At 49.6% G+C, this 24,125-nt stretch overlaps 1 protein-coding gene and 1 long non-coding RNA gene across 18 annotated transcripts in view; one reads left to right on the forward strand and one right to left on the reverse strand.

Moving 5' to 3' along the window:
* Atp11a (ATPase phospholipid transporting 11A) overlaps window positions 1-24,125 on the reverse strand; it is a 109,870-nt gene that overhangs the window by 78,634 nt on the left and 7,111 nt on the right. The window lies entirely within an intron of this gene.
* On the forward strand, window positions 13,859-24,017 carry LOC148000646 (uncharacterized). The gene is made up of 3 exons (XR_015640468.1): window positions 13,859-13,967; window positions 15,520-15,817; window positions 20,311-24,017. It is a non-coding gene; the product is annotated as an uncharacterized LOC148000646 (long non-coding RNA).

The raw sequence follows: 24,125 nt of genomic DNA on the forward strand, positions 1-24,125 counted from the left end.
CTTCGTTAGGCATAGAAGTGTTGCAGTTTGGAAAAGTTATTAACATGGTGTCCCCAAAGAAGCAGACACAAATTCAGCTCACTGCTGAATTCTTCATTCGAAACAACTGCAGAAAGCAGAACCCTTTAAAATGTTTACAGACTGATGAGCACACAGAGTTTGGTATATTCCTACAACAGAGCATCATTCAGTCATACAGAGGGATGAAGCTCATGCATGAGTCCTGCGGACATTGTGCTGACTGAAACCAGTCAAAACCACATAAACAAAAACATCTGCTGAACCATTCCAGTTATTTCTAAGTGCAGATCTCAGGCAAATCCATAGAGGTGCAGAGCAGAGCAGAGGTTACCAGGGGCTGAAGCAATGAGACAGAGGCTGACTGTTATGTCAGAAAAGAATATTCCAAATCAGGCAGAGGTGACCGGTGCACAGCTGCCAGTCTTTACAACAAGCCACTGACCCATGGACCTGGGAAGGTGAGCCCAGGCACACGCCGAGTGGAGGGCATAACATGGCGTAGGGATGGACACATCACTCTCGTTTCCTGATTCTCAGGCAGACCTACAGACATCCATGACTCTCAGCACATCCTTTGGAGCCATGTGACAGCTCTGAACACTCAGGCCAGGAGGGAGCTGAGGTGGCCCTTCTGTGTCCTGTCACAGCCTCTGAGGGTGACAGTTACAGGCCCTTGTCCCAAGGCTGCCAGCCTCAGTCCAGGCTTCCTCTCTCCCTGAGAGAGGCAGGAATGTGGGTTTCCTGCCTCTCTGTGACATCCATCTGTTCTCTTCACCCTGCACTGAAGCTCCCTCTCAGCTCTCCTGTGGAACTTCACGAGTGAGCAGAGCCTGAGCCAGCCTCCTTCCAGAACAGTCTTGCGTTCTGTCTTAGGAAGGAAACAAACATGGTGTAACTCTCCCTGAGCACCTTTGCTGTTCTCATGAAGAAGAAGGCACTCGGCAGCATCTGCTCACTGGGCTGGCAAACCTCAGAGCCACCCCCCCCAGTGTCTTATATCAAATTAATTTTTACATTTTAATCGAAATATAATCTACAAAACTAAGAATTCTAGGGCCAATTTCCTCTCCAACTGCTGCATCTGAATCCCTGTGTTTGTGAGATCGGACACTGATGTGAAGAGTCCAGTGTCCCAAGGCACCAAACCCAACTGTGCTTACAGCTCTTATGTAAGATGCTCCTTCACTCCGCCTACACACATCAACTCGCAGAAGTTGACAGTAGATGTGACAGTGGGTACTACCAGCAGCCATAATGGAGCAGCTCTCTAGCTGCCGGTGAGAGGAATCAGTTGGGCTCATCTAGGAATGTGTATGCTCACTGTATTTCAAGTTCTTCAGATAAAAAGAAAGAAAACGCTGGAACTGCATAAAAGCCAAGCAACCAGGCCCATTTGTTCAGCTCCAGGCAAAACCTGAGGGGTGCCATGGGGCTTGCTTCTGGAAACACTGCCCAGGCAATGCCAAAGGGCCCTGGAAGGCACATGATATGTGGACGTGAATGAGTGTGTGACAAACTGCAGGCTCAGAGGCCATCTCCCAAAGCAGAAGTTGCAACAGAGGCTAGCGACAGGGTTAGGAAGCGCAAGCTCCTAGCCTTTATTACCTTTCTCCATTATTCATCCATGTAATTTAATTTTCATGATGGACTTACGACTACTGGACATCTGGCAGCTGCCTACATGTTCAGCACAATGGCATTTCTGTAAGAAAGGTCCAAAACAACTGAGGCAAGCAACTGTGGGTGCAGGAGCAACAGTGGGCGGAGGCTCCTGAGATTACCTCACTGGCACGGTTACCTCAGTGCTGTCCCGTGGAGGAGTGCTCGCAAGGCAACAGGTCTTGATGGTCTGGCTCTGAAAGGGAACCAACCTGAGGCTTTTCCTGGTTCCAATCAATTCTCCTTCTCCAGTTTTGGAAAATCTAGCTTAAGACGGGAAAACATCAAATCAAAATAAGAACAAGAGCCTAGTTTTGATCTGAACACACCTCCTCCTTTTCACAGACACCCGTGTAGCACACTAAGACAGGCCAGGGAAAAGCTGAAGACAAGGACGGCCTGCACTCAGAGACAAAGGCCACTGAAGCACACTGGGGGATCTGCACCTTGGTCATGCTCAGAGTTACGGCTCCTGCATGTGTCGCCATGTGCAGAACACGGGGAACATACAGCTGCTTTGTCCTGTACTGCTCCACTTCTATGACAGACAGGAGCTCATGTGTGCTGTGGGCTCCCAACATTTCAAACGCTTTCAGTTGTAAGTTTGCATCCTCTATCCAAACAAACGTCAGGCACTCAGTGCGCTATTTCCCACACAGGTGCTCACCTGTTGTGGAACACAAAACTGAGCTTTAAAGTGTGGCTCTTGAGCAGGTAAGAAGGCTCAGCAGGTAAGAACACCTGTTACCAAACCTGGCAACCTGAGTTCATTTCCTAAGACCACACAGTGGAAGGAGAGGACAAGCTCTGACTTCCACACATATGCTGTGGGTGTGTGCACACATACATGCTTCCACACACACACTGTGGATGTGCACACACATCCATGTTTCCACACACGCTGTGGATATGTGCACATATACATGCCCTCACTAACCCAGATAAGATAATTAAATGAGTATGTGCACCATGTGCATGCCTGGCACCCACGGAGGGCAGAAGAGAGCTTTGGAGCCCCTAGACACAGAATTAGAGAGGGCTGTGCCCCATATGCCATGTGGGTGTGCTGGGAATTGTTCCCAGGTCCTCAGCAACAATGGTAAGTGCTCTTAACTGCCAAGCTGTCTCACCAGCTTACAATAGTTTTTAATGAGATAAAACGTGTTATTTTTTGAATCATGCAATTAGTAGGCAATGAACTAGGCCAGCAAACTGCCTAATGTGCTGCTGCTAAAACTGGCTATTAGTAAATTTTTAATTTTCACTTTTCCTTTGAAGGCATCACGAGAGGACTGGGCTATCAGATAAATGTCCTCATCTGTCACTCCATCCCATGACTCATAGAAGGAACGTCAGAGAAGCCAGTGCTCAGTCACTACTGATTTGGGGAAGTCTCTCCAACCTCTGGAAACCCTCAGTCTCCCCAGTCTTCTGTCATCAGGCTGAAAGAGCCCTGCACCACTTCCCTCTGGTCTCTGGAGGCCAGGGGGACAAACAATGATCAGCTGCAGCAGGTCCTGTTCAATGCTGAGCTTAAGCCTGGGAGTGGGAACCTCCCACTAAGTGTCCTAAGTCAGTAGGTGACACTTGCACATGCAGGCAAACGCTCAGACACACACCAGTCAGTGGAGGGTCCGTGCAGGAAGGCTCAGACACACACCAGTGGAGGGCCTATGCACACACACTCCTTCGATGCCCGGTGAACTGCCAAGGTCTGTGTCTTTATTTCACAGTAAGCAGGTGAACTCCATACGGCACTTGTTCACATTTTCTTACCACACCCCTAATGACAAGGCATTTTCTAAGAATCAGAAGACTGTCAGAGTCCATGACCCCAAGTCTAATACCTGAGAGTCCCAAAGGGACCACTGTATGACATAATCAGCATGCTCTTGGGAAGGGGCCACGGTCACATTTCCTGAACGCAATGGTCTGAAGACTTGCAGCCAAGAAAAAAGCAGATGGTCTTAAAGACCCCAAGCAAGGCCTTGTGGCATAAACCTATGTACCGGCACTGGGAAAGCTGGGGCAGGAGGTTCATGAGTTCAAGGCCAACCTGGTATACAGAGTTCCTTTTTACTCCCCAACACAGTATCCACCTTCCCAGACACCGACTTCCCTGTTTCCCTCCAGTATATCTAGTATCGTGCTTGAGTTTTTCCTTCTGACTTTGTGTATCTCCTTTGCCTATTTTACCTCTAGGTCTTTTAATAAAAACATTGCAACGCCCCGTAAATACTCAGTTAAGTCTTCAGTTGGTGCTAGGTACAGTCCATGAATACGCTGCTACTCTAACAAATAGCTCTTCACTAGTGAAAGGCTTGGAACTCAACGTCAAAAACAGCACAGAAGCTCTCTTGATAAGTCAAAGGAACTGACCATGGCCACAGTGCAGGGTGGGGTGGACAGGATGCCGTCCACACTGCCAGTCCATGGCCACAGTGCAGGGGTGGGGTGGACAGGATGCCGTCCACACTGCCAGTCCATGGCCACAGTGCAGGGGTGGGGTGGACAGGATGCCATCCACACTGCCAGTCCATGGCCACAGTGCAGGGGTGGGGTGGGCAGGATGCCATCCACACTGCCAGTCCATGGCCACAGTGGAGGGTGGGGTGGACAGGATGCCATCCACACTGCCAGTCCATGGCCACAGTGGAAGGTGGGGTCGATGGGATGCCATCCACACTGCCAGTCAAGGCTACTCTCAACACAGCCCAGACTCTGGCTGGACAGGATCACAGATGTATCACAGGCCTCTGAAGGTGCCTGGGTGGCATGGGTCCCAGTTACTGGGGTGACCCAGCTATGACCCCTCAGGGGTCAGTCAGGAGGGTCTTCCTAGCCATGAGCACCTGTGTATCCTACCAGCCATTCGCCTAGCACTGTGTGTTGGCAGTCCTGGCGAGTCTGCACTAAGGACCCCGAGCATCCAGCAGCACAGAGGGTCAAGGTGTCCAAGCCCCAGCTCACTGGAGGGTCCCCCAGGTATGAGTGTGAAGCTTTACTGAGGGCAAGCCTGAAGGTGTAGGACTACACACTGTACCCAGCAGGGTGATGTCATGTAGTAGGCACGGTGGACATGTGAACCCCAGGTCCTGCTCTTCTCTTTCCTGTGGATGAAGGACATGCTCAGGTCCACAAAGAGGGATGGTTAGTGGGAAGGATGGAAAATACACAGGAGGCACATCTGCAGCAGCAGAGCCTTCTGGCAGTGAGCTAGACCTGAGAAGGCAGAGGAAGGAGGAGCCAGGAGCCAGGCAAGGTGTGGGCAGGAGACCAACAAGCACAGTGGCCTGCTGTCACGCCCTAAGAAAGATGGTGGGCCGGTGCCGGAAGAGTGGAGTCCCCTATGTCTGCTGTAGAGTGAGTGGAGAAGCTATCTGTGAAAACCACCCAGAGAGAAGCTCACCAACCAGCAGACCCAGATCCTATGCACTGCAGTGCAGGGAGGAATGGGTCTTTGAGCAACACCTCCATGCCCTGACTGTGTGTATAGATGGCACCTGAGGGAAGAGTGAAGGCAACCACCCTTCTGCTCTGCTTCAGCAGGGCAATGGTGTGAGTGTGCAGGTGGTGAGGGCAACAATGGGTAGGAAGTAGGAGGGGCAGAAGTGAGGGGAGCAGGCAGCACCTGCAGGCTCGAGCTGTGCCCACTGATGGGAAGGGCATCAGGTGAACAGGATGTTCCACATCCACACCTGTGCCCTGGCTGCTGTCAGCCTGTGGGACTGGAATGGCACTGCATTATGGAGGAAGCGTTGAGGAGAGCTTCAACCCTGGATACCTCAGATGAGGATGACAGGATGTTGGCTCCCTCCCTTCTCCCAAGCTGGCACCATTAAGTTAGCTGTCCCACCATCAACCCTAGTGAGACTTTATTACCTGATAGCTATCAAGCCACCTTTCCCTGACGCTACAGCCCCTGGATATGCAAATGAAGCATCTTCCAACACCCCTGCCCTGGTCAACACACAAACCTTGCCCCAAAGACCCTGGCCACCTCCCCAGGGACATAAATAGCTCTTTTCCCTTCCATTAAACTGAACCAATTCTCCAAAACTGCTCTCAGGTAGAGGTGTGTGTGTGTGTGTGTGTGTGTGTGTGTGTGTGTGTGTGTGTGTGTATGTGTGTGTGTGTTCATGCACTCGCGCACATGCGTGCATTTTGCCTGAGCACTCACTACCAAGATCCTGCCTGCACCAGCCTGTACCCTAGTTAGCTTCCCTCCCTCCAGTCCAGTCCAGAGCACAACAGGCTTCCCCGAGGGGTAAAGGAATACAGGATGGCATCAGCCTAGAGCACGGGCAGTCCGTGAACAGCTGACCTCTTTGGGGCCCAGGGAGGCACACTCTCACCTTCCCAACTGCTTTATGAGCAGGCCCAGGATACTGCAGAGGAAGAGCAGGCAGGGGCGTGCCAGGACTAAACAGGGGAGGGCACAGAGAACAGCCCAAGGAGGATGGAGCTCACAGCCTGCCTACCCTAGACTGACATGTGTGGGGTCTCGCCTGTGCTGAGGAGGGCCGGGCGTCAGTGGTATACTCGTGCCTGCTATATGGAGTTAGGAGACCATGCTGCAGTGCTCAGAAGCAGACTGTGCAGTCACTGTTGGTCTGTGCTGGAGCCCTGGCCCCTCCTAGGGTACTAACCATCCCCGGAACACCTCAGGAAAGATTCACACCAGAGTTTTGTTTACTGTCATTCAAGTTAGATAATAATTTTATAGTAATTACCTGTAAACATACATTTCTGTGTGGGGAAAACAGCAATGCACAACCCTTAGATAGCAAATACTGATATGACATGGACCCAGCCCATGCCAGTGGCACGCAGGTAAGCACAAGTGTTTGACACTGTAGTCGGTTACTCCTCAGGGGTGTGGACAAATGCGGTGTGGTTATCACCACCACTCGAGACCGTGGACAAGTGCGGTGTGATTATCACCATCACTCACGACCGTGGACAAGTGTGTGTGGTTATCACTATGGACACCATTACTCTGAACTTATGGTTCAGACACCCAGGGCCACAGAGGCTGAGCACCACTTGCCCCATCTACCAAGCTCACAGAGGGAAGAGCCCACGATTGCAGGCACTGTCATAGCTTCAGCAAGAGGTGGGTGGCTACCGCCTCCACAGGCTCTCCAGCACACTTGACAATATGTGGTGTGTGCCATCCAAGCAGCTTGGTGGCCAGTGTGACCCGATGGAATAACCTGGCCTACTACTGCCAGGGCAGATGATGAGGTCAGCTGGTGGCTTGCTGGACCACGTGTGGCTTGGTTGATTGTTACAACAATGTGTGAGTCACCTCTGCCAACTTTCCTATCAGACCGGTGTGGGACTCTGGGGACTATGTCAGCACAGCGCAGTGCATGGCAGTGGCTGTAGAGGACTCCTTCCCTTCTCCACGCAGCCTAAGCATGAGATTTGAGGTCCACATTCCCGTGACTTAAATCAGAGGTTTACTCGACTATGGATAAGGTCTGGGGTTGATGGCAAGTCTTCAGAGGTCACAGACAATTTATCTCTCAAGCTTCCACTGTCTGAAGAAATTACTACAGTTTCAGATATCTCACCCAAATGATGTAATTAATCCCCCAAATGTCTAAAGCTCTCAGAATAACCATTCCATATACCATATCTTTTTTCATCTCCAGTGTATCAGGGATACTTTAACAATGTCACAGTCCTCAGGTGTTTCAACAAATAAGGTAAAAACTAATGAAGTCCCATTGTAAGCCAGCAGCTGACGTTGAGGATTAAAAATGCTGACACTGTTTTCAGAAGTGTCAGCACTCACAGCGGCTTTCCCTCTACAGAACAATGATGGTGGCTGTTTAATCTTGTCCCCAAAAGATCTGTTAGGAGTGGGTAGAAAGGTACTCTGGTCACCAGGTAAGACAGGGGAACTGTGAAGAGTCAGCATTGACGACCTCCCCACAGAGGGCCAGGTAACATCCCACCTGTGGCCTCTAACCTTGTCGCATGCTTCTAACCTGACAGCTCACCACATGCTGAGAACTTCAGCCCTCTCCCACACAAAAGAATGTCACAGCCAAGCTATGTGGGATGTCACACTTTCAGGAAAGTCAGAAAAATTAACTCACTATTTAAAGAGAAAGAAACTTATTCTGAACACTTCTAAAAACATTACAAAACTACAGCTTGTAGTACATGGATTTCCCATACCTTTTAAAATTAATTCTCTCTTGAATGAAAAAAGTTTATTCCCCAGACAAACGTATGGCCATGTACTATTAGACAGAGAAGGAAATGTCCTTCTCTCAGTAGTCTCAGCTAAGCTCACCTCAGAGGCTTGCTGGCACTTGCTTGTTTGCTTTCTGCTTTTGTTTTGTTTTGTTCTGGGTTCCCCCCCTCCTTATGCTGCATTTAATTACACAATCAATTTCCAATCGTTCCTGAAAAGAGGCAGGCCATGTCTGTCTAGAATCCCTTCCCTGGCACAGCCGAGTTTTCCAGCCGTGAAGCGCCCTGGTTAGTGCTGCGCTTCAGAGCGGAGCACATGTAGAGCCGTGCCTGGCAGTCCGGGCTGCTGCCTCAGGAGGATGCTCCTTGAAGTCAATGACGGCTTTACAGATGTTCTCATACTGCCAGGGCAGATCAAGGGCAGGATTCATTAGACCTCAGATGGGGACACACACATGCACACAAAGTTACCGAAGAGGACATACCATGAATCCTGTCTGGACGATGTGTGCCTGTGTTCTGATGGCATCTATATCCAGTGCTACCATGGCAACTAGCCTTAAGTGAATACTAGGGCTGTGCTCTCAGATTTCACATGGAGGTACAGACATGAGGCACATGAACACTTATGTTCTAAACCTGTTGCTACTATGTTGCAGTGACAATACCTGACAAAACAAATCCTAAGGTATGAAGAATTTCTATTGGCTCATAAGAATCCAACCCATTACACACTGCCTGGTCTTTAGGCTTTCTTTTAAAACTCCTGCTACAAGCCTCCGTGGCCTGGTAACTTCTGAGTCCTTCATGCCTAAACATGCAGCATGCCATGCACAATGCTGTGTCCTTTTGCCAACTCAGCAAGTGCCGGACGGAGACTGTATCAGGTGTCTGTGAAGCTGAGCCCAGGAAAGCACCCTAGGCAGCCTTCTCCAGCAGAGGGTCCTGCAGCACCCCTCTTTAAAAGATAAATACTTCAGGCACAGTTACATTTTGACACACTAGAGCCTTTGATGGGTAGGGTTTCATCCTCCTATGGTCTTAGTACAAGCGCATGGTTTCCTGCTCATGGCACTGATCTGAACGACCACAGCGGTATGGCCCATAGTTACTTGTTCCAAAATATGAATGTGCCCTTGCTAGTCACAATGCACATTTTCCTTCAAATCCTTCCACGTGCTGTCCCCTCAGGAGTCTCGCTGTAATTCCGACTAAATGCAGCAGGCAGTACCCATACCACAGCTTGACTGCTATGCTGTCACCATTACTTCTGAACTCAGTCTCACCAAAACCCTCAGGAAGTAGGCAGAGCATGCGTGATCTCTGTCAGGATAAAGCATGAAGGCCTCTCGGCCAATTCCCAGGCTGACCTGACCCAAAGTTTTCTCTGTGGCTCTGATGTCTGGTGAAGGAAATGTGCTCCTTATCTGAAACCAGGAACATGCCTGGCAAGGCCAATACCTTGGCAGTGTCTTGGGGAGCTTCAGTCCTAAAATCTTGACTTTTCCCCCACTTGAAGGGCTGTGGTTATCTGCCCCAAAGCTGCTATGAGCTTGGTCTGTGACTCACCTGACATCCTGTTGTGCAACATTACGTGATTAGCTTCCTGGTGACATCACCCCATTGTATGGTGGGACTCAGCCGTCTTCCTCACTTTTTCCATTGCACACTGTATATAAAGTGCTCTGCTGCTAACAAACTTGCTTGGCACGAGCATCAGCTTATCCAAGGTTCCTGACCCCAACCTTGGTTGCCTCATTCATGTTTTCATCCCCGCTGCTCCCAGGAACAGCCTCCTTCCATTGGAACCCTCTGGAGCTCACACAGCATTGTCTACATCTGTCATCACTTTACTCTTTCCAGCGCCCACCCACACCACGTCAGCACCACACACAGCATTCTAGGGATCCACTCGCTTCCAGCTCCAAACTGTTAAGAATTCCTCCCACAGACAAGCTCCACAGGCCCACGTTTAGTCGCGGAAGGACCCTGTTTCTCTGGTGCAAATCCTGCCTATCAGTCACTTTGCATCAATATAACCCCAATGTCTGACAGAATCAGCTAATGCAGGAAATGTTTATCTGGGTTCATGGTTCCTGTAAGGTTGCAGGCTATCACAGTGGGGAAGAAAGGGAGATTACAGCCTAGTCTCTGACAGTCAAAGCATGCAGCAATGGCTGCTCTGGACGGAGACTCAGGCCAGAACCAAGGGTCATGCTATAGTCTCAAAGGCCCACCTTTGGTGCCCACTTCACCTTAAGGTTCCACTCCTGAAGGTTCAGCCTTCCCAAATGGAGACCAAGTATTTAAGAAATGGGCCTGAGGGGACATCTCTGACCTCAAGCCTAACTGTGCTTGAACTGACAACAGTCTTTGGCCCATGTACCATGACTCTCCTAATGCAACTTTAACAATGCAGCATGTATTTCTAGAAGAAAATATGTAGAAGGTATAATGAGTTTTGATATGAGTAGGTTGTAAATACTGTGTCTAATGCTCCAACTTTCAAATAAAAGGATTCTAACACACTCTGCAATCCAACATTTGCTGCCCAAGTCAAATGTTCATGGGAGTTAACCACACCCGGGTGTGCTCAGAGTGGCAGGCTTGTGGGTGTTCACTTCTTGGGCCTAACCATCCGCCATGGTGGAGGGATGAGGAAGCTGAGAGGGGTCAGGAAGCATAGAGAGGCCGGGGCAGGAAGGCAAGCTCTGCCCCTCAGATGATCCCCAACAGCACAGTGCCTCTTTGAGCTTATGTTTATCCTTACATTTTTGTACAACTTCTTTCACTTCATGCTGTAAAAATCTGTTTTAATTTAAAATATTTTAAATACATGGCTTCTCAGATCCAGGTTATTCTCATCCCCACAAACTACCAGCTCCTTCTATGAGAGGCAGTTTGGGGTAATTACCACTATGAGCACTACAGCACTACTCCAAGGTTCAGTCCGACCCTAACAACAGACCTTGCACTCTGCCTGAGCACCTAACTGCCACATAACACCTTAGCCACAGCTACCCCTACACGAGGCCACTGCTCCACACAGGGTAGGGCTAGGTCTTATCTTCCATGCTTCCAAACACTGGGAAATCCCTTTTCCTGACTGTAAGTCACCTCTCCATACTGGAGCAACTACAACCAGCCTTTCTGCTGCTTCCCAGACGGTTGCTTGTCTCCCTCTGACTTCACCTACACCTGCATTTGTGCCTACGCCAAGGGCTGCCCCGGAGGATACAGTGAGTCTTGTGGGACAGCCATGAGCATAAGCTCTGTCTCTGCTTCTCTCTCCTCCAAGAGGGGCTGTCCCTGATGGACCATCAACATGCAGCTACGACATACACACAAACTGCCACTGCTAGAAGGCCACTGCTCATGTGGCCTCAAATCAAGCGAGTCCTGAGCAACCTCCTCAACATGGTCCCCTGTCTCATCAACACAATGCTACCTGACTTCCCACAGAAGCTGGCTGACTGTGATAATAAAGAAAGCTCTGAAGTTGTATGTGTGGCCTTACTGTATGCAAGGCTAATTAGAGTAAAGCTCTCCATGCTGCAAACAGGCAAGATCCTTATTAACTTTTATTCCCATTGCCCCCTCCCCGAGGAGCTGAGGACTTAGCAAGTAAGTGCTGTATCACTGATCTCAATCCCCAACCACCAACTAACTTTCAACTGACAAATTTACACACACACACACACACACACACACACACACACACACACACACAATCTGAAAGACCTCTAAGTGTTTAAACTTTAAGGTCTGTTTACTAATTTATAGACTATGCTACACCTGGCTTTACCCAGCAACACAGACAGCCATTTCCCAGACAGGAGTGTAAGGAGACCCCATGAACAACCTCTAAGATTCTACAACAAGCCAGCTATCTAATCCTTGACCACCATATACCTCTGCACCTGATCCAGCCAGATCAATAACCTACTGTGGCCCACCTGTAACCTTTCACTGTGTGGTGGTTTGAATAAAAATGGCCCCCACAGGTCCATAGGGAGTGGCACTATTAGGAAGTATGGCCTGTTGGAGGAAGTGGCACTCAGTTTCCTCCTGGCTACCCGCTGATCAAAATGTAGAGCTGTCAGCTCCTCCAGCACGTCTGCCTGGGGGCTGCCCTGCTTCTTGCCTTGATGATAATGGACCGAGCCTCTGAAACTGTAAACCAGCCCCAGTTAAATGTTTTCCTTTATAAGAGTTGCCTTGGTCATGGTGTCTATTCACAGCGATGGAATACTAAGACTCAATGTAAACACATGTCCACGACACTCTCTTCCCCCTGTTGTTACCCTCCTCTGTGCTTCTCTGTGAAGGCCTCTCAGGAGTCACTCTCCCTAACTTGTGTTGGATCCAGTGGCACTCCAGCCTGCTGCTCTAGAGGAGCACTGAGGCCCGGCCCCGTCAGCACCAGCAGAACCTGCAGTCTATTACCCGGATCTCGGTTCTCAGCATGGCACTGACAGTGCAGCAGCACTGAGGGCAGAGCAGTCACTGGGAAGCCAAGCCTGTGCTAGCAACTGCTCCCAGGCAAAGAGGAGACGGTCATGTCCTCATCATCTCTGATCTGGTGTCCTCATCTCTGATCTCTTAGAGCAACACCACAGTAACGCAGACCAGTACAGGAACTGTCTGTCTGTCTCAGAGTCAGGAGCTCTGAGAGTGTAGACATGTTCGCAGACTGGCTCCTCTGGGCAGCACCTGTCATTTACTGCACAGTGTCTCCACCCTAGGGCAGCTGACCAAGGTCCTGTAAGGCCGAGGATTTATGATTACTGCCACTAAAGTTCCCACAGAGAAACAGGCTGGCACGTGGCCTTCAGGACACGCAGATGGACACAGTTGAGAGGTGGTATGTCCTCCAGTCTCCAATCTAGCAGTAAACAATAGCTACAAAAGTAAGTAGTGATGTTTATTTTGTTACAAAATCAATATTACGGGCTATTTTTAAGTGGTCAGCTCCAGCAAACTGGCTCCAAACAGGTTTGATCATTACTGACCAAGGTATGCAAGCATCTCCATACAGTGCTCACCTCCCTGCTGGCTCTGGAGGGAGCACGGCCAGCACTGCCTTCCTTCCCTCTCATTAGACATGGCAATTGCTGGCCTTGATGGGAAACATCAGCTAAAATAGTGGGGTCACTAAAAATAGCAGAGCACTGCTGTGGCCTTCTGACCACTCCGAAGCAATGCAGAAGCAAGAGCTGGCTGGATCTGGGTACCTCAACAAGCAGGAAAGAAACTTGGGGAGCCCACAAGAAGGGTGACACACCCCGGAGAAGTCACAGACATGGCATGAGAACTGTATCCACACGGCGATCACATAGGTGTGCCAGAGGCCCCAGTGCTGTGCTAACAAACGTCTTGCAAAATCAAAGCTTGTCATTTGAGTTCTAATGCTGCCCGGACCCCTATCCTGGACCAACTCAAGCCGGGGACAGAGCATCAAAATGCTGCCACCATGGCCTTACAGGAGCAGCTGAATGGAGACAAACAGCAGAGATGGTGTGGTATTGTACATCCTCACTAGTCGGTGTTTCTGCATTCACTAAATCCCCATCACTCACTAAATAACCAAGCAATGAGAAAAATGGAAGACCACAAGGGCCAAACAGGCAGTGACGTGACCCAGGGTCACATGTAGCCTAGTCTGTCAGTACTGTCCCTAGCAGCCACACCTGCTCTCTGGACAATCAGTCAACTGCTTTGTAAGTAGACTTTTGGGCTTGGGTCTTCCACATTCCTCATACCTGGCCTGTGTTTGCACTGATAAGAGTGGGTACCACAGGATCCTCCTTTCAGAACGGGATAGGACTGTGACCTTCAGTGCAGCAGGAGGGCCCTGGCTGCAGCCTAAGGACTCCCTCCCCAGGAATGCGAGGACTGAGGCACACCCTTTAACTGCAGGTTGTTGGGTTACTTAAGCTCTAAATGTGACCTGCCAATGTGCTCTGGGGTCAGACCAGAGGCAGATACAGGAAAGCTCAGGTCGTGGGACTGTCTCCTGGGCCAGTGGCCTTGTGTAGGACAGATGGAGGAGGCTTCCTAGCGTTTCTAGCGAACAGGTAAGCACACTGCTCCAGCTTTGCCTGTGTGGGCTCCGTCTGCCATGTGCAATGACAGGTTTGCTGCTTATCAGTTACTTAGGGCAACTGTGTGATTCCCCCACTAAATTATAATTCCATCAGGAAAAGCTGAGTCTTCTGTTTCACTGCCAATATTTCTGGTGCTAGCGCAACACTTGACCCTGAGAGCACGCTCAGTAGCCACTAAATAAAGTATAGTCAAGCTTGGGAAGGAAAAAAAAACAAAACAAAACAGAGCAGCAAGCTGTCCCCGGGGCCGGCCAGGCTCAGCCACACCTACACCAGTCACTGTATGGGGCTCAGAACTCAGAGCTCTAGAGCTGAACGTTAAGTAAAAGGAAGGCTTGTGTACCTGGGAATTTCCTCTCTGCCCTGCCTGAGGAAGAGGCCTGGAGAACTGGACTCCACAGGCCTGCTGAACACTGCTTTTCTACCTCTGATTATATGAGCTCTGTAGGGTTTGAACCTCCCCAGATATGCTGTCTGGTTGGCCTTTCAAATAACCCAAAGAGATGGAAACTGCTCTCAGTTCACAAAGCTAGGGTAGCTGGTTTCACTGTTCTCTGCAGCCCTTGCACCAGGACACTTATGGGTTAAAACAGGGCAGACAGAAAGTAAGAGCTATGGCCAGGGGCCAGGCTAATGACCAGCCTGTGCTCTTTCACTGGGCTCATCTGGAAATCCACTTGCAAGAGCTCAGACTTCACCTACTATCAGGGGTTCCCTCCAGCTGGGCTGCTCCTCCCTGGAGGTGAGTGTCTGCAGCCTTTCTCTGACAGAACTCCCAGTCCCTTCACTGCAGACAGAGAAGAGCCCACAACCTTTCCTAGCAGAGAAAAGCCCCAGCCCATCTTCCTGGAAACAGAGACACACACACAGAGACAACAGACACATGCACACACACTTTCTCCTTTCTTAGCACTGGGACTGAAGGGTACTCACTGGGAGTGTAGCAGGGAGCCCCTCACTATCCCAGCTGGTCAGGAGGACGCTCTGTGCCTCTTCTGGCCTCTGCATTTCATGTCACTGCAGAACTGCAAACTCCCTCCTAGGCCTCAGACTCTACCACACAGTCCATCTGGAATGTAGCTCCCCATCGTGGATGCTGCCTGTACCCTTTTCCCACAGGGCACTAGAAGGCTGGTGTGCTTCCTTGGTCTCACAGCTAGGCTGTCACTCTATTGGGGCCTCCAGGGTCACAGTGGAGAAACCTCTGTGCTCTTATGTCAAGCACTTTACTCTTTGGCACCTGGAGACACAGTCTGTCACCAGGCAGTGTATGGATGTGACAGGTGTGAGGTGCTGGTGGTCTGCACCTAGAGTGGGGTGAAGACCCTCACACTAAGAAGGCTTCAAGGAAGCCTTCATGGACACCTGGGCCAAGCCAAGGCAGTTCCTATTCTGCTCAGGCTCTAGAACCATCAACAGGGGCTGCCTCTTCCAGACTGCAATTGTAGGTGCTTAGAGCCAGCTAAGCATCCTCTATTCTCACCCTACTCCACCTCCAGACAGTGAGTCTCTGCTCCTTCAGTTCCACAGAGATGCTGAGGAGAGAGGGGGACTCACTGCCAACCTCTTCATAGCAGGTTGAGTTCAGCGGTCTCTCGTCCTGAAGACCCAACTCTCCAGGGACCTGCGGTTGCTTGTCATTTGCAAACTCAAAGTACCAAGATGCCCTCATCAAAGCCAGGAAGGTGGCCCTGGATCTATGTCTTCCTCTTCCTGCCCCTGCACTGCCCAGGCTCCTCTTCTCTGAGTTTTATTCGTAACAACGCAACAACGCGACACAATTTTCTCAACTGTTTCAAGCCCTAGCTTAACATTGTACTGTAAGTATTAAAGTCTAAATTCCAACAACAAAACTTTTAAGTGAATTTGGGGCCATGGGCCAGGTGCACAATAGCTCTCCCTGGCCCCAGGTGACACATATGTCCCATTTGAAGATCCCTAGAGAACTCTCTGGTCATGTGATCAGGGCCTTGGAGCCCTCTATGGAGTCTCACTACATAACAGCATTTGGCCATGACCTCCCTGCTTGCGTGTTTAGAGCCATGGCTAGTACTTGCTCAGAACTGGTCTTCTCTCTACCATTGGCCAGCTGGGAACAACCTCCCTCACCAGGGTTCATACCATGGTGAAGATGTCAGAGCCATGGCTTCCTGTGACCTCAGGGCAACTGACATACAGGTTGGAGTCAGTCTCCAACTTGAGGTCCTATTTGCCCCTCTTGCTGGGACCTCTCCCAGTGATGCTGACCATTAAAGGCTTAGCCACTCCACCCCTTTCTCTTCCCCCTGGTTCCTTCCTGATTGCTAAAATTATAGCAATGAGTTGATTCGAAGTTTTCTTGTGCTGTGGAAGCTCCCACAGGCACCAAGAGGAGACAGGAAAATCCCAGGCCATTAATTTTTAGGGAGTGGCTGTGCCTGCCTCTTCCAAGATCATTATACCCTGCTGGAAAAAGCCAATTTTATGCCAGTCAGATATAGGGGTGACTACTGTGTATTTTAGGTGTGTGTTGGAGGAAGTAAGACAGGCAGAAAGGGCAGGTGCCTGCCCCAGACCAAACTTACAAAGCACATGTGAGAGCCAGGTGCTGAGCGAGTGTCTTTCCAGAAGGCCCCACAAGGCCTGTGGGTGTAGACTAGAAGACATGGTCTCCTGCATGTCTCCAAACAAAACCACAGATAACACCCACAGTCAATCACAGTGCTGTGACTGGGTGAAAGCCAGTGCTACTGCCGTCCAATATACCTTGCAACCCCATTTTTCCAAGGGACAGCTGTGAGCTCTATGAATGGCTCATCCAGACCCTCTCTGTATCCCTGATCTTAGTTCTAGGGAACTGTGGGGACTGGTGGGCACAAGGGCTGGGCACCTGTAGCACCTGCAGGCCACAGTCAGTACCCTGCGACTGTCTGGTAAATTCTGTGGGGCCAGACAGCACACAGCACCCAGGAGCATCTGTAATCCCATCCTTGGGGACAGCCCCATCGTGTAAAGGAGGCAGGGGGGCAAGGGGTTTCCACAGATTTTGCACCTGGAGGACTCGCTCTCTACAAAGCTGGCTGGTGTCCTGTCTTGTCCTGCCCTGTCCTTCTTAAACAGGCTACCTAACAAACACTTCATCTTCGCTCTCTAGAGCTGCAGGGTCTGGTCCAGCTTTTGTTACTGGCCTTCACACTGAGATGTGAACCAAATTTTCTCTTCTTTAACCTGCCTATTGAAATAAAATATAATCAAACACAAGGAATACTAAGCTCTCCATACAAACTCAGACTTGAGGCATCCAGCACAGAGGCCACTGAGCAAAGCCAGTCACAAAGCAGCTAACCCCAGGGAGGAAGTCCTCAGCTGGGCGTGCGGGGTGATAGTGTCTCCCTGGCTACCAGGGAACGTGCCCATCAGACTCAGTTCAATTCTGGGCTACAAGGTGGGAACCTCAACCACAGAAGTAACGCTGTAACCCTTATTCTTCTGACTGCCACCTAGCCCAACTATCCAATGTTTTAAGTTTCTTATGTACACATACAGAGACACAAACTTACTAGGAACAAGAGGACCCAGAACTTTTAAAATAATATTTTGCTTTAAAAAAATTATGAGACAGAAAAAAACACTTCAATTAAAGGACAGGAAACAACAAAAATCTCAAAGCAGCCTGACAAATTTCTCACAGAACCAACAATTTTACTAGTAAATATAATTTTAAGTGTAATTAATCCATTTCTTACTGTTTCTTTGTATCATAAAAGAGTCAAAGTTATAGATTCAAAGAAAAATGTCTTCAAGTCAAGAGTGACTAGAAAGGGGTTTTTGAAGAATCATCACACTGAAGGCCACAGCTCCAATTGCTACAAGTGTACTTAGAAAGGAAAACACAGGAACCTCCCGCTGTAACACAGACGTGACTGCCTCCATGCTCCTAACCCGTCCCAGCGGCTAAATGCACCCAGGTTATCAAGTGTTCCTCCCTGGAGCATCCCCACTCACCACCCTCAGCCCACGTGGGCATTAGTCAGTGTATGAAGCCTTTCTTGTTTCTTTGTTTGAGACAGGATCTCACTGTGTAACTTTGCTTGGCCTGGAACTCAATATTGTAGATCAGGCTGGTCTTGAACTTACAGCGATCCACTTGCCTCTGCCACCATGCCCAGTCATCTTTTTGGGTTTTATAGATTTTTTAAAAAAATTTTTTTTCTCCAAAAGAAGGTATGTGGTATCGAATGTAGAAAATTTCTTGTTTAAAGCTATCCACAAATCAACTTTATTCTGGACTAAATTCTGGAAATGGATTGTGTTGATGGCAGCAAAAAACAGTGCTGTCTGACACCATGGAAATGACAGTTAAAAATAAATGTAGTATCACGAGTGCCATTTTACCAACAAGTTAACCTGTCCGTATACTATTAAAAATCATTCCTTGGACTGACAAGACGCTTATCAGATCAGCCTCCAAGCCTGGTGATCCTAGCTTGATCTCTAGGACCAACATGGTGCAAGAGGAGAACGGATGTCATCTGACCTCAACATGTGCTGTGTTGCACATACCTCACATACATACACACAGGTACAAGCACACACATATGTACATACCTTTGAAAAAACCCACCCCTTAAGTGAATGAGCCCAGGAGCAAAAGGGCAAGCACTGTGGCTCCCACTTTTACGTGTGATCTGAAACCAACCTCAAAGAGAGAGAGCAGAAGAGCAGCATCAGAACCTGGAGGAGTTTGGGGATAGAGTGAGCGAGGACAGGAATAGAGCGAGGACAGGTATTGAGGCTGGAGACAGGAAGCACAGGGTGACTGGAGTTGACAACAGTCAGGGAACTATTTCAAAATAACCAGCGAAGTTACTGCACATGACGATCAACCCCAACATAAAGAAGTAATATGTGTAGACACACCAGTCTCGTGAGCTGCTCTTCTATAAGCACTAAGTGTCATGCTGTGCCCCACAAACACATATACTATATTACCTGTGTATCACACGTATACTATGTCATCTAAAATGTTAACAGTGATTTAATTTTTTAATTATTCTGATTTTTCTATCATGTAATTTTATTTCTTTGGCCATATTAATTCAAGACAGAACTAAACCTTATAATAAAAAGCTAGGCATGACAGTGCACCCTGGGAATTCCAGCACTCGGGGAGCTGAAACCTGCATTTGAAGACAGCCTAGGCTACAAAGTCAGATTTCGGCTTTAAAATCAAACCAACCTTCCTCAAAATGCAACATGCATATTACCTATTTTAAGACATAAAACTCCATGGCAGACAAGTCAGGGGCCATTCTTGTGTCTCCCCAGCCCCAGGCAACAGCACCCAGGCTCTGCGCCTCAGGCTTCCTCTGCTTGGTCCACAGCTGCAAGGCTGCAAGCCTAGACCCATTAGTACTCACCCCTGCCCGCCTCAGTACCCCTCCTTCTCTAATACCACCACACAATGCTCCCTCAGTTCTTCTTTGTGTGGTAGCCAGTCTCCAGTTTGCTCCCCTGAATGTGCAGTGCATACAGCAAGCATTCAACGAGCTTGAGAAGCATCAGAGGTCAAGGCTGACTTTTCAGGTTTCTGTGTGGAAAGTTCACAGGGCACCTGCAGATACGCTCCAATGTCTTATTTGTATTCCTCCTCCAAGGAATAGTGAGATAAATTATCAGGAATGATCACCACAGCAGCCTCCTTCATATGCATGACACTTCCCAATCTATACCAAAGTTAGTCAAGACTAGAAAAACTCACGACTTTAATGCTTCATATTTGTCTGAACCAGAACAGCTGTACCAATACTTTCTAGAGACAAAAGTGATTCTGCATGCATAGCATTCATCTGAAGGTGACAAATGCAGGTGAGACTTGACCCCAGTCAGAGGACCACGTCAATGACCTCCATATCATTTCTCTCCCACCTTCACATTTAGGCGATCACTGAGACCCCGCAAAACCACACAAAACCTAGATAAAATCCTCGCAGCACAAGTTTGCTGTCCCTAATCCCCTGCTGAAAATAGGCTGAGGAAATCCTCTTTTCCCTGAGCACAGAATATTTAACTGTTACGGCATGTCCTCCTCCCGGGCAGGAGGAAGGTACATGAAGCCACAGATCTGAGGTGGGAAACACAAAGTCTGCATAGCCCCTTCCCATTCTCCTGTGGGGCCCAACACCTAGGCAAGCAGTTCTTGCCCTGGCCTTGGTCCACGCTTTGCAGAAGTTCTGGGTGCCTCTGGGTAGCACATGAAGTCTCCAGGCCTGAGGTTTAGTGTCAAAGCTGGGTGCGATTTCTGCTTAACACAGGCCTCCTGCTTTATTTTCAGTCAAACGGTTGAAAAGTCTCCAGAATTCAACATCCACAGAGGCCAGACGACATCTGACTAGAAGAGAACCACGCTGATGATGTTTTCTGAAATAACAGTCTCATCAAATGACAAGGGGACTTCGGTTCTTTAAGCGCACTGACAGCCATACAAGAGCTAGCTCAGGGACTTACGGCTATCCCTGAGGCTCTGAGGGCTGTGGCGAGCAGGTGTGTGCTGATTCTTCTACTTCACCTCCTGCTCACCTCCCAACAACCAATCCTGATTTTACTGCAGAAAACAACAACAACAACACAACAACAAAAACCATCGGCCTGAAGATGAGAAAGGTAGCAAGCCCACTAACTGGAGCCATGCTGCCTACTGGTCACATGACCACAGCTCTACTAAGTCGGCAGGCCCAATCCACTTTGTGACGTAAAGAGCAACATCTGTCTGGCCAGTAAGGCAGATGCTAGGCATCTGGACTACAACACAAACCACAGCAATGTGTTACACTCGTTACTGCCTTTTCCAGCTCCCACTGCCTCGCCAGACTGCTAGGAAGAGAGGATCACATCATTAGATCACATGCAATAGCGGGTGAGTCACCTGTGTCACTAGGTAGCCCCTATGCCACACACACACTAAACTGAGTCCATGCTGAGTCCATGCTTCCCAGATTTTGTAGAATGTGTTATCATTTATTTGGTAATGTAAAAAGCAAACTGTGTGTGCTCTGAAATCCACTGTCATCTGAACACCGAACTGAACCTCCTTTACTGTATGCTGCTGCTTCGGATGCTGAAGCTCTGGTAGTGCGTAACGTACGTGAAGACTAGGCCGGTAACAAAACCCTGAAGACGGTGGCATCTTAATATGGGAGGTCAGATGAGGGCATAGCCCAGCCTTCGACCCTTAGCTTCCTGCTAAGGGAGGCTGTGTAGGCCTCGGTCCAGTCGCTGAGGGGTGCAGTGTTGCATATGAGCTCTCAGGGCACCAACTGAGCTGACAGTTGGAAGACACATCCCTGGGGGCAATAGCCCAGACTCAGGCTGGTGTCCCTCTTACCCACCCTGAGCACTGGTGAACTTAGCCGTCTAACTTAGATGGCCATCCACTCCAGAAACTCATCTAGGGCGTCCACACAGCTGGCCTGCTCTTCACCTGAGGAGGATGAACTTAGTTAACTGTTAATTGTGGGGACCGACACTGGCAGCCAGAAGTCTGTAAAACCAGGTCAAACACTCAAAGGCCAAAGGGCTTTGCACCTTACTTGGCATGGGACAGGGGCAGGAGTCCCAGACATAGCCAGAAGGGACAGGGATGAGGCTTCTGCAGCACACAGAGCGATGGAGGCAGCCAGAGCAATGAGGGCTCCTCAGGGCTCACACATCATTTGTACATGATGTTTGATGTACTTCAGAGAGGGGCAGCTTCCATCGGCAGCTGGCCAGGCCCTAAACATTACTGGGGTAAGGACATATGGAGGAAGGAGCCTGGCAGGCTGTCCCGACCTGGGAGTGCCGTCTGCACCTCAGCTGTGAGGCACCGGCTCCACTCTGTCCTCGGCCCATCACTGCTACTCCATCTGCTCTGCAGCTCTCGGCAGTTTGGTCTGGAGTTGGTTCTTGGACTTTTCTCTCAAGTTGCAGGAGGCAGGGCCTGCCATGCCTCCTGACTCTGTCTCTATGGTATGTCGGAGAAACCAAATATCAACCAGAATATTCCTCCGGCACTTGCAGACAACAGCAAGCCACAAACATGACTTCAGAGAGGTGCAATGTGTGACTAGCACCCCAGAATCCCCAAGGTGAGACAGGTCCCATGAAGGGAAAAGACCCAGGGTGCAGAAATACCACAGCAGTGACAGTGAGGCCGCCACATCCATGAAGCTGCCCTGAGCCCCCCCTGCCTATATATACACTATGGAGACCACCTGCCTATATATACACTATGGAGACCACCTGCCTATATATACACTATGGAGACTGCAGCAGGCTGGTACTATCAGGAGCTAGGACACCCAGTTCCTCCTCTACATACACTGAAGGGGGCACACGGAGAGGCGACTTCTCCAACAAAGTAAGAGGAGCTACCTCAAATTGGCAGCATGGCTAGCAGGTCCCAGTGTGGTCACATGCAAGGTTGGGGACAGGACACCACAATGCTCTGGGCCCATCCCCACCGAAAGAGAAGAGGGTCACCAATGGGCGTGTGGCCTCCTCTAAGGCTCCTAAGCCTACAACCACTCCATTACACGGATAAACCCAGGGTTCTTGTGGAAGAACGCAGTGCTCTTGCCTGAGGGTGTGGGCTTTGGGCCCAGATCCACCTATCAATGTCTCTCTCCTGGGTCCTTTTCTCCTTTGTTTGAGGTAGGCTCAGTGAGAGGAGGGCAGAACCCCACTGACTTTTGATCAAATTCAGTTTTCATAGAACAAACTTTCTCTTAAAATTTTTTATCTTCCAACTTAAAAAAAAGCTGTTTTCATTCCCTTTTCAAGTTGAAAAACAGTTCTTTATGACACACACATGCACTTTGGTAAGCAACTCTGGAGGCGCTTTACAGTGGGTCTGCATCACCCTCAGACCTGCACCCACAGGGAGGCGCTTTACAGTGGGTCTGCATCACCCTCAGACCTGCACCCACTGGGAGGTGCTTTACAGTGGGTCTGCATCACCCTCAGACCTGCACCCGAGGGGAGGCACTTTACAGTGGGTCTGCATCACCCTCAGACCTGCACCCGAGGGGAGGCGCTTTACAGTGGGTCTGCATCACCCACAGACCTGTACCCGCGGGGAGGCACTTTACAGTGGGTCTGCATCACCCTCAGACCTGCACCCGCAGGGAGGCAGCTGCGTTTGCCATCTGCCTCTCCTTCAGTCCCCTGGGAGGGAAAATGAGCTCAAAGGCCACCTGGATGACCTGAGAACAACAGAGAGTGGCTCACAGGGGACTCGAGGGAGAGGGCCGTGACAGCATTTGCCAGGTGAATGAGGTCAGGACATGCAGGGGCATAGGTGTTCTTGCCAGTGACACCTTTGTTTGTGAGAAATTATCTGTAGCCGAGTCACAAACTGGGCCAGGCACAGTGGCTCTTGGCTCTCCTGGGAGGCTGAGGAAGGATTTCAAGGCCAGCCTGGGAACACGGTTTTTAAACTGGACAGGGTCATGTATAGAGGCGGCACACACTGTTAACCTCAGCACTCGGAAGGCAGAGTCTGATGCATCTTTTTGAGTTTGAGGCCAGCTTGGTCTTCACAGAAAGTTCCAGGCCATCACGGTCTACACAGTAAGTCCCTGTCTCAATAACAAGAAACACTTGGATTGGGTCAGACTCTCAGTGACACCAACCCCAAGTACTGATGCTCCTTTAGAGTCTAAACTAATACTGGGCGCACTGGGTACCATGCCATCTTCTGGAAGCCTGGGTCACTCCAGAAGTGTACCCTTCCCCCACCCTGGAAGCAGAGCCCGTCCCCAAGAGCAGCATGGCTCAACCCAGGAGGGCTGCTCACTGCAGTACTCTAAGTCACTGCAGAGTGTTCACCAGATGTCCAATGTGCACGAGCCTCTTGACAAACATCCAGAGAAGGGGCTGGTTCTGACACCCACGAACGTTAAAACTACACAAAGGAATTATTTATGACAGCATCAGAAAGAGTGGAAGGTGGTTACTACAGGTTTTAGAACAGAAATGTGAAAATAAAGTTTTCTGAATTACATCTGTCTGGTTCAGTGTGGTTTTGCATGGGGTCTGCCACTAACAATTCCTGCCCATGAAATGAGAGGAAGAAGCACTCAGCTGCTGCCTGTAAATGTCGATGGCTCC

Source organism: Rattus norvegicus, chromosome 16, assembly GCF_021556685.1.
Source record: "Rattus norvegicus strain SHRSP/BbbUtx chromosome 16, alternate assembly SHRSP_T2T, whole genome shotgun sequence".
In the NCBI taxonomy this organism is placed as follows: domain Eukaryota; kingdom Metazoa; phylum Chordata; class Mammalia; order Rodentia; family Muridae; genus Rattus; species Rattus norvegicus.